The sequence below is a fragment of the Leptinotarsa decemlineata genome, unplaced genomic scaffold, assembly GCF_025532065.1.
Source record: "Leptinotarsa decemlineata unplaced genomic scaffold, Ldec_3_MD MMD2_tig00000157_RagTag_RagTag, whole genome shotgun sequence".
Lineage (NCBI taxonomy): Eukaryota > Metazoa > Arthropoda > Insecta > Coleoptera > Chrysomelidae > Leptinotarsa > Leptinotarsa decemlineata.
In genome coordinates, this window is record NW_027412543.1 from 4,122,832 (window position 1) to 4,135,567 (window position 12,736).

The window sequence follows — 12,736 nt, forward strand, 5'->3', positions numbered from 1 at the left end:
TTTGATATATTTTGTCCTTGTTTGAATATGACTGATCCGTGTTACTCTGAGAATTTTCAACAACTTTTCAATTGACTGCAAACAGAAATATGTTTGAGTATTTCAGTTTTTGTATAGTATTCATTATTGTACATGTACACGTTGATATGATTTGAATGAAATATATTGAAATTTTGTATACTAATTTATTGTTGTACACACACGTTGATAAAATTTGAATAAAATATATATTGAAATTTTGGTGTTTTATTCCATCAAATAACTTTTTAAAGCTGTTGTTTTCACCTTATACATTAAATGAAACAAATGTTACAACATTTTCTCATTTATTACATAAATCATACACTATTTTTTGTTTATAACAAAATAAATATTCACGTAAAGCATTAGCATACAGACTATCTGGAGCTGAGGCTTGACAAAAACCTTCTAAAATTTTTTCCAAAATTAAATTAGTTTTATTCTCACGTAACCATGATTTCATTATATTGAAAACACCTCGATAATAATCACAAAAGTTCAAAGCATCCAGCATAGCGATACGGTCAGAGAGCACACCAAGGTGAGTATTCAGGATATCGTTTACATCTCGTTGAAACAGCTCCATGTTCGTGGTGTCCTTGGAAATGGAAACTTGTTTGGTATTACTTTCGATGTACTGTGTGACGTAAATGTAATCCCCGCAACGTGTTGTAATTGGATCATATTCGTCTACATATCCATCGATTTGTGATTCAAAGAAATTTTCCTTTATTTGTTGCAGGATGTCAATGAGGGTCGCCCATTCATAACTTGTTAAATTGATGGAACGAATGGAGAACTGCTGCTTCAAAATTATGCATGGGCTGAAGTCTCTGCATGGACTTAGGCCACATCGAATTTCATAAGATGACATGGGTAATGCCAACAACAGCAATTGATGTTCGTTTCGAGCAGCCATTTCGTATTGCTCCAACGCTCTGTCTATTGCATTTAGAGTTCTATTATAATCTTCACCATCACTGTCGAACATTACTTCAACTTCACTACCGTAACCACTATCGGGAGACATTTTCAAACTGAATGTCCATCTGTGTTTGCATGCGCTCTTATAGCTTCAGATCACGTGGTCCGTTTCAGATATTGTGCGTTTGTTAAACACACAAATATTTCTTCACAAAAGGCCCTCCCAATACATTGTCAGTGTGCTTGTTTTCCATGAGATTCTATACAAAATCGACATTTTCGATCCAACTGTTGTGTTTGTTATCCAAACCCAGCCATTTTACGTACATTTTTTTATCTTTCTTCCTCAAGACTTTCTCAACGAGATATATATCAGGATTTGCAGTTTTTTGTAATTCTTCTCCATAAAAAGCACCCCTAATAGGTGCACCCTGCATATCTTCTAGCATGAAAGTGGCGGGGTTGGTAATATTGACTTTGATAATTTTGATGATTCCGTAGTCCAATTGGGAGTATAGCCTTTTTCAAAAACGTGTTTCGCCTTACTGATTCGTACAACATCACCGACTTTGAATTTTCTCGGTCCAGCTATTTTCACATGGGTGTATGTTGATTTGAGAATTTGTGTTTCGTTAGTTTTGGTAATTTTCGAAGGTTGTATGCCCGTCTTCGAGTGTCGCGTATCATTGTAGGATTTTGTTATTTCAGGCTAGACATTCAACCATTTGTAGCTGCCATTCAGACTGAAATATTTGAAAAGTCTCTCTTTTAACGTTCTAATGATACGTTTAGCCATAGAAGCCTTCGTGATACTGTACGTATTGTAGTGATTTATTCCATGTTTTTTCATCAAAGTTTGAAACTTATTGTTGTAAAATTCTTTACCTTGATCGGTTTGTAAATATTTTGGACAACGTTTCGTATGTGTCAAGATATCTGCAAACGTTTTCGTAATTTCCTCTCCCGTTTTTGATTTCAGTGGTCGAGTCCACACAAATTTCGAAAAACAATCTATGACGACCAGAATCAGTTTGAAATTTCGATTTTGCTTAGCGAACGATCTCATCTCAGCCAAGTCCATCTGCCATAAGTCATCTATTCCTTTGATAACTGTACGGCGTCGAGGATAATTTTTTTAAATTGGTTTATGTAGTTCGTTGACAAGTTGAATCTTGTCTTTGGAAGTCATGACGACTGATGGTGAAGATGTGTGAACCCCGCTCTCTTATTATGGTTTTGCTTGAACTTTATTTTGTATCTTTTTGATTTCCTTGATAGTAGAATTTATTTCGGTAATTTGTTTGGAGATGTCACCTTGAAATTTGGTTAGTTTTTCATTTACTTGGATCATTTGTTTTTCGTGTTTCTTAGCTAGTTGATATATAAATGAAGCAAGATCATTATCGGTTCCATCCACATACTTTTTATTAGCAACATCGTAATCAGTGGTGGGGCTCTTCACACGACACAATTTCACATCACCACAATGAATATTACCATCTGAGGTATAATGCAACAAACATCCTCCAGAGGGCGTTGGCAAATTTCGCTTTCTGTTGCTGTCGCTATGTCCAAACTTATCGATAACCATTTTGAAAATGACAATGTATTGGGGAACGTAGTGTAACTTATAGAATTATTTTTGCCTCTTTGAGTTCATTCAAAATGGCAATGATTTCATTGTTATGTTGTTCATTGAGACGTTCGCATAGCTCGTTGGAATCATCCCAATAAATGTATTCAATGGGTTTCGCATTGAATGTCATTGCAAGAGGTGACGTTTTGGGTAGACATGATGTCATCGCAGTAGTAGTAGTAAGAGGTGGTTTAGGTTGAAAAAACCCAGTACCAGTTTTACGACGATTTCCTGCTGTAGGAAACAACGGTTTGATTATGTGATGTTATGTATACATTGAAATCCTCAGTGTTAAAATTTTCTGGCATGTCGAGAAATAACAGTTCATATATACCGGGTGTTCCTTTCCAGTGATACCCAGCCAATTTTATGTATCCGCTACGCTTGTCAAAATATATATGGGACCGTATACTTTGTCGATTTCCTTGTCATTTCCCCAATGGTTTTTAATGTACGGTTGAGACATTATCGGATATTGATCGATATATTCTTCTGAAACTTGTTCATTTATGCATGACGCAACGTTGTCGTCTTGTTCGTGTTCTGCATACCCACTAAAGACGTTTTCATCATCATCGTCATCCTCATCTGTACCTGCAACATGTACGAGGGATTGGAATGGAGTCGTTTCAGGCTCTTCCACTGTCTCTTGCTTGACTTCGGTTTTTGCCTCAGTTTTCAATGGGGTACTAGCTGACTGTGTTGCTGTTTTATTAACTATTTTCCTCAATGGAATAGACAGAGGTTTGAAAAATCTTTGCAATGACTCATCTTCTTCGGATTTGCCCAATTTCAGAGCCGAATATTTTTTTCGAATGATGCGTGCAATTTCGTTGATTTTATTCTTTCGAATAACATCAACTTCTTTGCTCAACAGTTTCATGATGGTGAATGATACTACATCACGCACTGTGTATACTTATATATTTGTCGAATCCTTGACGATAACGTCCACCATTCTTATCGAAATCTTTCATTATTACAACGGTTCCATATCAATGTTGCCAACATTCGGCACACATTCTCTTGAATTCATCGAAAGACATGTCGGGAGAGACGTGTTCATCGAATACATGTTTCAAATTCATTTCATCCTGTTTGAAAAGTACAATCATATTGCAGTTGTCTCGTATCAATTGTTTGGGGATTTTTGAATATGTCTGACAAAGATAGGCGGCGTCAATGTTCTTATGCCTACATACAGAATAATATTCGCGAATTTTCTGTTGGCCATCACATGCGACATCATCGAAAATGAATATGGAATTTGATTTGGCTTCGTGAGGGCTTATGATATCCTCATTTTCCCTGAACGGGTAATATCCCAAACCCTTGACTTTACTGAAAATTTCTTGAACCACTTAATATTTAGGTTGATACAATGATTTTGAATATACGTAGATATTTTCAAATTTGGCGCCATTCGGGTGGAATAGCAATGTTAGGATAGCGTTTGTCTTTCCACAACCACTCGGCCCACAAATTATTGCACAAAACGAATGCTTCCCAACTACACCACTATTGTTGGCTTCATTCAAAAAGTCTAAATTTTCAATAGGTAATGTCTTGTCTTGTTGAACGACGATACGGTTATAAATGAAAACATCACAGTCATCACCCAATCATTTTGAATGTTGACTTCTCCGGTGCAGGTGTCGTCAATTCGATCATCAATAAGCTCCCGTTCGAATTACATCTACTTGGTTATGAGTTTTGCGGATCAGGCACCAAATTGAAAAAGAGATTGGAACGCGGTGATACCGGTGTAAATCCTTTGGACGATAATTGTAAAGATCACGATTTCGCGTACTCTCAAAGCGACTCTTTAGAAGATCGCCATAAAGCAGATCAAGTGTTGGAAAATAGAGTTTGGGAACGCGTTAAATCGAAAGACGTTAGATTTGGAGCTACCCCATAGAGCATTATACGATTCGGAAATTCAAAAATGTGCCCGTCAAATGAGAATTTCACATTTTCGTGGAGTCTTTATGCGCGACACGTTGCCAACTCGTGGTCCTCAACTGCGAGAATGTGCTGTATTGTATTTGGATTCTCGATTGAATAAACGCTCTCATTGGGTAGCTTACATTAAAAACGGCAATGCTGTACAATATTTTGATAGTTTCGGTAATCTCAAACCTCCAATGGAATTGGTCAGATATTTTGGAGGAGGTATAACGATTACATATAACAATGATCAGTATCAAAATTTTGATCAGAGTAATTGCGGACATCTGTGCCTACAGTTTCTGCTCCATAATGTCTGAAAAAATGGTTGGAGATAAACCTTTGCGAGATTTAACCGATGCTGAATTGAAAACTTTATCGATCGACTATTTGATTGAGAATGCTAAACCTTGAGAATTATTGGATGTTTGGCATATATTACCAAAGGACTACCAACATCGATTTGCTTTGCAGATTCGTTTACGATGTTTCATCCATTACCGACATGAGGTACCACCACCTACATCAGCTGCGTCATCGCTACAAAAAGCAATGTATTATGGTCCTGTGAGTTCGCAAATAGAATGTTATTATTGTAGAAATGAATGATTTTTATGTGAAATGTTGTTGTTGTTGTTTAAATCATTATTTAAGGAGATGTCATACTGACATTATATCAGTCATGTCTATGATATAAACGCTAACGAGTCGTTCTTCGACGCTCTCCATCGATTTCAATCCACCCATTCGATTAGATTCTGATTCTGAATATACTTTGGCTTTGCTCAGTTTCCATTCGTACAACAGTAAACCCAACATTGAAGAAGGTACGAAATTCTACCACTATGAAAACGCTGACAAAACTAAACAGGAATTGGATCTTACGAAATTGGTGACATTGAAGAATTAATAAACAAATACATCACGCCTAAAACGTTCAAGGAAAACCCTGAGGATTTTTTCTATCTGAAACCGAATAATAATACGCTGAAAAGTGAAATATTCTGTCTGAAGCACTCGATTGATTTCCAACCTGCAAATAGCTTGGCTCACATACTGGGGTTTTCATCTACTGTTCTCAAACCAAACTTACATCACGAATCCGATCTACCTGTGGATATCATTAAAGTACGCACCATACACATAGATAGCAACATAACGTTTGGAGCCTTCTACAACGACACACCGACTCATACGATATACGAATTTGCTGTTGGTGTTGATCCGGGGTATGCAATTGACGAAATACCTAATCACCCCATTTACCTACCTATTGCACATAGAGACGAAATAAACAATATTACGCTGCGAGTGCTCGATCAACATTCTAGGCTTATAGATTTCCGAAACGAAGAAATAATAATTCGTTTGGAATTGAAGCGGAAGTATGGTGCTGACTATCTATAAAAATAATACACCTCCATAGGAATTGGAAGCAGTTCGTGAACTTGGAATTGTTAGTACTGTTAGAGGCTTTCTCATCTACACCGACGAAGATATCAAACACTTGGCCACCTCCGGTTGGACTTTTCCCAACAATACCGGCGTCATCAACACAACTCATCTAACATTCAACATGCTCATACCCATCAAGTATTTTTTGAATATCTTCAACGATTATCAGTGTGTTTCCTACGGTAAACATACCATTCGATTAGTACGAGCTGGAGATGGTAGCAACTGTTTCAAAATAGAAGAGACTCCTGCTGCACTAACACCGAAAACGGAAGTTACATTGGAAAAGTTGAACGACTCTTTCCGCATGATCAAATTAAATTGCAACTTTTGAAAGCTATCCAAGCAGACACTCCTATTCTCATACCGTTCAGAAAATGGGAACTTCATATGCTGCCTGCTCTCACACAAGGTGCAAAAAATGAAATATGGGCCGTCAAGACTTCTTCGTTCCTCGAAAGCCCTCGCTATGTAATTGTATGTTTCCAAAAAAATCGTGACTACACTAAAGTCAACAATGATCCAACAATATTCAATCATTCGAATATTACCAATATAACGCTCACTCTTAACGGTGAGAATTACACCAAGGAAAATATGCATTTGAATTTTGCAAAGGTGAATTTTTCGCAAGCTTATTTCTACTACCCACAATTTGGTCTCAGCTACAAAATAACCAATCAACATAATCCTCTTCTCACTTCCACCGTTTTTACGGACAAAGCTCTCTTTGTCATCGATTGTTCCAGAAGGGATGAGAGCATCAAAAGTTCCAGTGATGATGTAAAACTTGAAATCGAAGCATCCGAGGGATTTCCTCAAAATACTAGAGCCTATTGCATAATTGTGCACGACACTGTCATAGAACACCTCCCACTCAGCGAAATTGATAAAAAATGGAACTGAACTTGATTTTGCTTCAGTATCAATCGAAGAGTCAACATGAGAATAGCTGTTGTAGATATTCAAGGCTTCACCGTCGAGCAAAAATTCCATCCTAAAGAAATAGCCATTAGGATTGGAATTCAGTGTAGTAACTTTTTATTGCTTCCAAACACACCATTTCCCAGTTTGAGGAAAGAAGATCGCCGTATCGCCTGTTACTTGGAGCGAAACATTCACGGATTGAGGTATTCTTCTGGCTTTGTGGAATATAATCAATTGGATGCCATCCTCATGGAAAATCTACAAGGTGTCGATGCCATTTATGTGCGAGGACATCAAAACAATGACTTTCTAACTGAAAAATTTCACGAGTTGAATATACCGACACGCGTTGTGAATTTGGAGGGCTATGACAATACAACATGGATGGTTCCCACATTCGACAACAACGAAGGTGTCTCACCCTGTATGCATCACATTCGCAAGCGAACCAACTACAATTGCATTGTGATATATTACCAAAATATAAATGTATAATAAATTTCCAAATCATTTCCTCTTTTTTATCTAACCTCACCGCCTTATGATACCCTCGACAAAAAATAGAAAACGTATGCAAAACGGTCGAAAGCGCACGAAAAACGATCGAAAGTGCACGAAAAACGACCGTAAACGCACGTAAAACGGTCGAAAACGCACGGAAAACAACGTATTTTGAAATGTCATTGTCAAATACTTCGCTCTCCCATTGCCCTCACGTTGAGTCCACAACGCTTAACCTCTCGACACTTTTGAATCTCCTCTCTCTCCTGATGATGCTAACTTGGTTAACAAAGATACGAGATGTAGTGCCCTTTTGGCATGTTGGAATGCTAGACTTCTGTTGAACCGACATGTTTTTTCTTAAATGGTATATTTTGACGCACCCTGTACACTTCGACGTCATATTTGTTTTCAATGATGTATTTTGAGACACCCCGTATACAATGACGGATCGCAGGTTGTCGTGTCCTTCTTCAACCAATAGATAGTTCAGCTAGTGACTCATAGATGACTCTGTGTGTTCTATAACTTAATTTTCAAACCAGCAACGCTACATTACTTAAAATCACGTGACTGGAACGTGACAAGGGGGCTGAGGGAGCTGATAGGTTAGGTGGAGTACCAAGGGGGCCAATAGGTTAGGTGGAGTACCAAGGGGGCCGAGGGGCGGAGCTCCACGCTTAAATCGCTACTATACTCGTTCCATCCTGCGTCGATTTCGATGACGTTTCCCCCACTCCCGTTTGCGCCAGAATCCGTCTTGTTCATCTACTATGAGAATATTGTACTATGCCCTTATCGAGTCGAGACTGCAGTATGGGATCCTGGTTTGGGGAAGTGCCTTAGAAGTACACCTGAAACAGTTAATAATTTTGCAAAAATACTTCCTGAAAATGATCCATAAAAAAGTGAGGAATTACCCATCTGAAAGACTATTTATTGAAACAAAGATTCATGACTTGAGGCAACTTCACTTTTTCAACATTATGTTACATACCTAATAAAACAAAAATAACATACTACAAAAATTAGACCACACATACCAAACTAGACAAAAATCAAATTTGTATACGAAAACAACTGCAACTAAAAGGAATCTTGGCCAGAGAAATCACTATTACTTATGCCAAAGGGTATTCAACCATGTTCCTCCATTACTATGGAGGGACAGATATCCTATAATTGTCTTGATTGTAAAATACATTTTGCCTCTCTGGGCTTTTTGAAACGGCATTATAATTCTGCCATTCATAAAAATATGATTTTGAAGAATAGTGCCAACTCACATCAGACGACAAATAGCAACGGAGCAGCAAAGCACTCACATCTTAATGGAGATATGCGGGAAATGTCATCTTCCATTGGAGATTCAGGTGGATCGCAGACGGATATGCAGCTGACTCACCAGCGAGGCTTCGGCCTTGAAACAACTGGAAATAGACTCGAAGGGGACAGCGGTTCTGGAACGTATAAACATGAATGCGATCAATGTAACATGTATTTCTCTAAGCAATGTTACCTCAGACAGCATAGAAAATCGATACATGATGGTGACAAACCCTTCAGGTGTGTTAAGTGCGGCAAAAGATTCAGCAGTGAGGAGGTCTTGCAGAAACATGTCGAAAGACACTGGAGAGACAAACCCTTCAAATGTGTGCATTGTTTTAAAACGTTTAATTACAAATGGGATCTTACTCGGCACATGTATCATCATACAGATACCAAACCGCACTATTGCCCCATTTGCGGTAAAGGTTACAGTAGAGGGGACCATATGAGAAGACATATTTTGACGCATGGAAAATAATTTCAAGATATCGCACCCTGGGAATGAAAGTGGTTGATTTCAAGAAATACAGTTTGTGGTATATGAGCAAGAAAGTCTTCAAAAAATTGTAGAATACATCTCAATATAACTCTTCTGTGTTCCGAGGCATTATATCGATTCTTAGCAGATTTATAGGTTAGCCTTTTGGGTACACCGTGACCAAGGAACAGCTGAATTGAATAAGGTTTGCAGCTCACGGTCAGCGCCGACAAAGTTAGTGCCCTTGTCAGAAAATAATTCAAGAGACTTTCCTCTCCTAGCCTTCCGGGACTAACAGTACGTCTCTGAGACCGACGATTACGAAATATTCCGAATACGGCCTAATTGCCAACGTTACAATTTTGCCCTTCTCAGTACAGTCTGCTGAAGTGTTGTGACTGTTTTCCTCATTTGAGATTTTACGTGATCCGTCTCGAAGACCGATGTTAGTCGTCCCGTAACTGTTTTGATATCTTACAGTAAAGTGGTAAGATAAAATTTTTTTTCTTGGAAATGTTATATTTTTTTAATAGTTGGTTAATGGTTTCAGATAAAAATGTCTTCATGGTGTTACGAGGAAGAAATCAGAAGTCTTCAACAACTCTTTGAAGAGGTAGATAGCGATATAGAATCAGCTGAAGACAGTGACTGTAGCCTAGAAGAAGATGAGTTATTGGTTCAGGAGGAAAACTCGGATACCGAGCAAGAAATGTCCGACGGTGATATTGAAGAAGATGCTGCAGAACCTGAAACCAACAGGTCTGTTCGTATCCCTTGTTTCGTTTCCAAAGATGGCACCAGATGGAGAAAACATTTTACCAGATATCCAAATGTAAGAACATGGTCAGATAATATTATAATAAGGTTACCAGGAGTAAAAGGTTTAGCAAAAGAGAAAAAAACTGCAATTGAAATATGGAGTTTATTTATCACTGACACCATGTTAGAAAGAATTGTCGTCCACACTAACAGATAAATTGAAAGGAAACAATATTCTAAGGAATATAGAACAGCCAGACTCACTGATATTGATGAACTGAAAGCCCTACTTGGGCTGCCTTATATTTCTGGAAAATCAAAAAGTGGTCGCCAAAATATACGCGATCTGTTCAGATCCAATGGCATGGGAATAGAGATTTTCAGATTGACAATGTCCCTTGAAAGGTTCAAGTTTTTGCTGCAAAATATCCGAATGGACGATGTTACTACAAGAACAGAGAAGGTAAAATTAGATAAACTAGCAGCAGTAAGAGAATTTTTTGATGAACTAAATGAAAATTTGCCCAAATATTTCTCGCTGTCGAAGTATGTAACTGTGGATGAAATGTTGTGGTCATTTAGAGGTCGCTGTGGATTCAGAGTCTATATTCCATGTAAACTCAACAAATATGGGTTGAAAGTTTATTCTTTAGTAGACGCAAAAGTGTTATACACTGCTGAAATGGAGATCTATTGTGGTACACAAATAGTGGGTCCATATAGTTTAGATACATCCAATATTTCACTAGTGCCAAGGTTATGCCAACCCATATGGGGCTCACACCGAAATGTTACTATGGACAATTGTAATTTCACAAACTACACTTAAACGATTTGATCTCCACTAACTTTATTGAAAATAATCATAACATGTTTCGCTAAAACATTAGCTTTTTCAAATGATTAATACATCCAAGCATCCTTACATTCATATTTATATACTACAGGTAACCACAATCGAGACTACCTGTAAGAAATTACCTGAATCTCTACATCACATACCTGCTCGATTATGCTTACCTAAAGCAAATTGCCTACCATCTACATCAATAATAATTCTTTATGGGTTTTTAAGAAAACAAGTTCAATAATGGTGATCTATTCAAATCTAATTGGTCATTCATTAGAATATTTGAATTTTTAAGTTTATTAATTTCCATTGCTTCTAAATGATTCAGTTTGAAACCTTTATTTTCAATGTGCAAAATTTCGAATTCTTCATTAAAGATGTGATTTTCTTCTAGAAGATGATTTGAATACGTTGAATTTGTTTTCTTGTTTACATAGCTCTTATGATGTTCCTGGATTCGATTCCTAAATGTCCTGCCAGTTTGACCAATATATACCTTAGGGCACGTTCCACACTTTAATTTATATACCCCTGATTTCTCGAATTTAGATGTCTTATCTTTATTATTTTTAACTAGCTTTCCCAACGTATTACTTGTTCTATATGCAATATTAATATCTCTATTTCTCAAAAATGAAGCCACTTTTTCCGTTGGTTGTCCAAAATAGGTTAAAGCTCTATAATTTTGATTATCTACCTTATCAATGGGAAAAACGTCTCGCATCGCTTTTGTGTAGACTTTCTTGGCAAGTATTTTGTTTATTAATTCGGCTTTAAACCCATTGTTTACCGCAATTTGCTTGATGATATTGAGTTCTTTATCAAAATTATCTATTGAAAGAGGAACATTGACTAATCTATGAATCATGCTATTATAAGCTGATACTTTGTGTTGATACGGATGGGTAGAATCGTAATGTATCGTAATATCCGTATAGGACGGTTTGTGATAAATTGAAAAATCATGTTTGTTGTTCCTCCTACTAATTGTTAGGTCCAAAAAATTGATTGAGTTGTCTGTTTCTATTTCAATAGTGAATTTAATGTTCTCATGAATTTTGTTAATATCCCGATGAAAAGTATCTAATTGCCTCTTAGTACCTGTAAAACATACCAAAACGTCATCCACATATCTATGCCAATACAAGAAATTCTTAATCAAAGGATGTTTAAAGATTGACGACATGTTTTAGCGAAACATGTTATGATTATTTTCAATAAAGTTAGTGGAGATCAAATCGTTTAAGTGTAGTTTGTGAAATTACTATGGATCTTCATCAAGTAACGGCCGAATCAATCAGAAAAAAAAAAAAAAAAAATGGACAATTGTTTTAGTTCTACTGCCTTAGCTTATAAACTATTGAATGATTATGGGCTGACAGTTACAGGTACACTGAGAAAAAACAAACCACAAATTCCTAACGAAATGAAACTGAAGAGACCTGAAGGAACAACTATATTCGGGTATCAAGAAAAGTGTACCCTACTGTGGTACATTCCGAAAAAAAAAAAAAAAAAAATGTAATTCTCCTCCCGACCTGGCACAGGGAAGATGATTCGCTTGATAGTGAAACAAATAAGCCACAAATTATAATTGACTACAATCGTACAAAAGGTGGAGTGGACACCGTTGACAAATTATGTGCAGCTTATGATTGTGCAAGAAGTACACGGCGTTGGCCTATGGTAATTTTGTATGGTGCCTTGAACATAGCTTCTATTAACTCCTATATAATACACCAAAATAACAGTAATAAAGATAAACCTCCGATTCCAAGAAGATCATTTATAGAAGATCTTAGATATCAATTGGTAGATGCTCATGTTAAAAAGCGTGTCAACTCTAATGGTCTTCCCAGAACAACTAAATTGAGAATACACGAAATCTACACTATTGATGAAAATCAAA